Source organism: Arachis ipaensis, chromosome B09 (assembly GCF_000816755.2).
Source record: "Arachis ipaensis cultivar K30076 chromosome B09, Araip1.1, whole genome shotgun sequence".
Taxonomy (NCBI): Eukaryota; Viridiplantae; Streptophyta; class Magnoliopsida; order Fabales; family Fabaceae; genus Arachis; species Arachis ipaensis.
This window is the reverse complement of record NC_029793.2, coordinates 127920810-127925582: the sequence shown is the minus strand read 5'-3', so window position 1 is coordinate 127925582 and position 4773 is coordinate 127920810. Positions and strand designations below refer to the sequence as shown.

General features: G+C 37.0%; 1 protein-coding gene across 6 annotated transcripts in view; it reads right to left on the bottom strand.

The window, feature by feature from the left end:
- Window positions 1-4314, bottom strand: part of LOC107619148 (alpha/beta-gliadin A-I-like) — an 11359-nt gene extending 7045 nt beyond the window's left edge. For 4 of the 6 annotated variants that reach the window (XM_016321381.2, XM_016321382.2, XM_016321383.2 and 1 more), the window contains exons 1-2: window positions 4059-4313; window positions 3856-3975 (exon numbers count right to left, since the gene is read on the bottom strand). The gene's annotated coding sequence lies outside the window, so the exon portion shown is untranslated. Of the gene's footprint in view, window positions 1-3855; window positions 3976-4058 lie in introns of all 6 variants that reach the window. The other 2 variants (XM_021110347.1, XM_021110346.1) reach the window with 2 other exon arrangements.

Sequence of the window (4773 nt, the reverse complement as noted above, 5' to 3'; positions counted from 1 at the left end):
TTGGAGTGTGTCCAAGGCCGTGACAATTTGGTATCCGAGCAAGGTTCGAGAGGGAGCACAAGTCGCTTGTGGGAATGGCTTCTAGTATCACCATGGAGCATGTTGAGTCTCAAAGGGGAAGGGATACTATTCTTTCTCAATGGGGAGGCAAGAAGGTCCGTTCTTCAAGTGAGCCTAGAGGTAAGGACTCTAACTTCTTAGAAGAAAGAGTTTCTATGTTGGAAAATGTTCTATCCTCTATGGATGAGCGCTTCCAAATGATAGAACATGACAAGGAGACCCTCGAGGCTCACGTGTTAGGAGAACTAGATGCTTTCAAAGAAAGCATGCTCCAAATCGAAGAGAAGCTTGAGAATTCCTTAAAGCTATTTGAGGAAGTTCGAGTTTGGTTCGAGGAGGCAAAATCTCGACCAACCATTATAAGGGAGACGACAAAGATTGATCTCCCCAAGCCAAATGAGTTCAAGGGCGTAAGGGACGCTCGCGAGGTGGAGAACTTCCTATGGCAAATGGAGAGGTACTTCGAATGCCAAGGGGTGGTTGAAGAAGCAATAAAGGTACGCACTACAGCTCTCTACCTTTCTGATAATGCTACTTTGTGGTGGAGGAGAAAGTGCGTAGATATGGAAAAGGGCACTTGCAACATAGGCCACATGGGAAGATTGGGAGACAAGGTAATGATCAAACTTCTTCCACAACAATTCAAAGCCTTTCGCAAGGTTCATAAGGGTTTAATCCGCAAATACGAAGGACCATTTGAGATCATTGGACGTGTTGGGGAGCTTGCTTATAAAGTACAACTCCCTCCCTCTATGAAGATCCACCCGGTCTTCCATGTGAGTATGCTTAAACCATATCATGCGGACCAAGACGAACCGAGTAGAGGTAACTCGAGGCGTGCTCCGCCTGTGGTGAATTGAGGGTTAGGCTGACTTGGTCTTAGCTCAAGAGGTTGAGTAAGTCCGAGTGCCATCACGGTAGCGTTGGAGTGTGTCCAAGGCCGTGACATTAAGCCCAAGAAAAAAAATTACAAAACAAAGCTCAAATGGAACATGGGACCCGCCAACAAACCATAGCTCGCACGGCATTCCACCCCCTCCCCATCTCAAAGGTTTCGAGTTCGAGTCCTACCAGCTGCAACCGGAGTTGTCCAATCTATTGGGGTACTTAGGATTGGAGGTTGTCCAATCCACCAACCCAAAAAAAAAAGAACATGGAACCCCCTAGCACCATTTTGGATTGAACCACCCCCTCTCACGAGGCTGTCAAGCTGTCTTCCCCCTTAAAGCTTGTGTTGGATGTTTTTAATAAACTTTTTAACTTTGAGTAAAGTATTGTTTTTGTCCCCAACGTTTGGGGTAAGTCCTATTTGTATCCCTAACGTTTAAATCGTCCTATTTGTATCCCTAACGTTTATAAAAGTGATTCAATGTTATCCTACTATCAATTATACTAACAAATCAGATTATATTTTTCAATTATTCTCACTTGGATGCATTCATTCTCAATTAGGTCTCACTTGAATGTATTCGATTTTAATATTATACCCACTATTTGTGTTTAGATTCAATTATGTTCCTAAAAAAGTGAATTGTGTAAATGTTGTAGGAATTAGTTTCAACTTTTGATGAGCTATTTTTCGGAGTGGATCATCGATTCTATCCCAGACATTTGTATTCTAACCTCAAGAAGAGATTTTTAAAACTCAAATTAAAGCGTTCATGATGTGTAATTGACGGCAGGATAACATTGAATCACTTTTACAAACGTTAGGGATACAGATAGGACGATTTAAACGTTAGGGACACAAATAGGATTTACCCCAAACGTTGGGAACAAAAACGATACTTTACTCTTTAACTTTTTATCAAACTTCCTTTATCAAAAGCTTTTTTTTTATAACCAAATTACATTTAAACAAAGTGTTAGAGAATTTAAATTTTACCTTGTACATACAGTAATCTACTGACAAATAACAAATTTTTAAATATAGTTTTGATTCGCGACAAATTAAGAGATACTATTCTTTCCAGACAAATTCGACCCGACTTAAAAAAAATTCTGAACAATCAATAGATTCAAATAAAATATTCTCTCACCCAAAACTTTCTTAAAACCAAGGTTTTGAAAACCGGACCGGTCATCAAACCGCTTTAGTTATTGGTTTACTGGTTCACTAGTCTAATCGATCCAACTGGTGGTTCAACCGGAAAAACCGTTTTAGAATAAAATAATAAATAAATTATAAATAAACATCCTAAAATATCTTCCAAATTTAAAACACTACACAAAAAATCATCGACCAAATTCATATAATCTTATCAAAATACAAACTCAAGTTAGATAGTAAAAAGAAATATCTAGATATTAAATTTTGACTTTGAGGGTTAACAGGATCACTTAACACCTCATATTCTAATTTAGAAATATCAGGAGACAAAGGATTATCAATTTCAAAAAAATGTTGAGCTAGTTCAGTTAGAAAATGTTGATCATTCTGTGGTATTATGCTAACTGAACATGAACTGAACCTTGCAAGATGACCTTTTCGGTTTAATCTTAGGCAGCATTGCGTTCATCTGTTGTAAGAGAGCTCTCTTAGCAACAGATTCTTCTTGGTAAACAAGCCATAAACGGGATCTAGTGTTGTTTCCAAGTTGAGGTATCAACATAACAAGTGGTCATTGAATAAGAAAGCATAACATATCACCAACTACCTATACACTTTGACTCTCCTTCCACTACCATCATCATCATTCATCAGCTTATTTATATATGACATTGGCAGGTAGCTACCCTACTCATTCAGCAACAACCAACTTTTGATTTGATTTCCATTTTTAGCATTCAGCAAAAACCATTACAAAACAACAGCAGCTTAACAAATCATTAATCACAAATTCCAAATTTAAAACGCTGATCAGTGATCACACAATCACAGTGCCATAACAAAACAGCAGCATAACAACAACAGCAGCTTAACAAGTCACTAATCAGAAATTCCAAATTCAAAACACTGATTAGTGATCCCAGAATCACAGTGCCATAACAAAACAGCAGCATAACAACAACAGCAGCACAAGAAGGGAAAAAGAACAATGAAAGTCACAAAAGAAATTAGCAATCCTATTCCTGTTTCGTGCATTTAATTACTCATAAACAAAACTCAACTCCACCTGAATTGTTAATTTAACCTTGGTCTTATGGAATCATAAATAGGAATACATTACATTGCTCTTTCTTCTAAAATTCAAGCAAAAATAAAAAGGAATGATTTTAGTAGTTTAGTATCTACAGTGTACATTGATTCAAAACTCATGTTATTCTGTTGCATTGTTCTCTAAGAAATCCAGTGAACTTTAGGGCTCCCAACCCCACAACCTCCACACCCACTTTTCGCATCACTTTGCCATTTTAACTATGGGTTGGTACCCTATATAACATGCTTAGGATTTTAGAGATAAGATGGAAAAATCCTCTTGAACCATTTTCCTACTTCAAAGATTGCAGTGTTAAGCAAAAACTCATAACACATACATGCATCTATAAAAGTCAGCCCTTGATATCTGATTAGCAGAATACAAAATACAATTCATAATTTCCAAAGATTATGCCCAGGCAACAGATTCCATTTAAACTTTCAAACTGAAGCACACAATCCTCTTCAGCTATTAAACATATCCATAACTGGAGATATTCTCAAAGCACGCAAGACAAAAGGGACCAAACCTAGTTTTTCTATATTGCACCAAAAACACCTAGTTTTATAGAAACATAACCATGTGTGTAATACATAAATAAACTGATTTCAAAAAACGGTACTCAACATACCACGAGTGAACATTCATTTCATACCTTCCAAAATTTTATGGTTTTATCATTTGTAGATAGAAGGAACAGAGCACCATTAGCTGTTTGGCACCATTTGATTTTGTTGATTTTCTCTTCTATTTCCAAGCTCTTAAGATCGTCAAACTGAAATATTGATAACATGTTATCGATATTAACCTTTCTGAAGCACCATCCGGGGGAAAGAACTAATTGGCAACAAATGTTACCTCAGGCTCATGACTCTGAAACTCTGTTTTATAACGAAACTCAGGATGCCTGACAGCGACGGACGGCGGCAAACACGGCTCCTCCCTGCGGCGGTGGTGGCGGCTAGGGTTTTTCCCGGGTTGAGGCAGGGCGTGTTCTGCTCGAAGGAATAAGGAAGGAGATGGAGAAGCGCGTTTTGTTTCTCCCCTTAAGCGCGAAACTGGGTCGTTTTATCCAAACCGGCCAATTCCGGTTCAGATTCGATCGACTGGTTTTCGTCCGATTTAACGGTTCATATCCGGTTTTATAATTTCCGATTTTAGACATCAGACCAAATTGTTTATGTCTTCAGTTTGCGATTTAACCGATCAAACCGACCAGTCCAGTCCAATTTTCAGAATATTGCTTAAAACTATCCACTGATTTCTTAATTGGAGGAATATTTATTCGAAATCTTCGATATATTAAATCAGTAATCCAGTGACCTAATAATCAAACCCGATTCAGTTAATAATTCAATTTTAATAACTATACATTAGGTCTTTCCATTAAAAACAAACACAAATTAAAAAGTGTCCTAAAAAGCCGCTAATCAAGACCAAAAAATTAAAATAAATAAATGCTAACTAAACTTTAACATGTCAAAATGTCATACTTTGAGTTATTTAAGTTATAAATTATTTTTTTATTTATTATTAATGTTTAAAAAATATAATTTTTTGAAATTCTACAAAA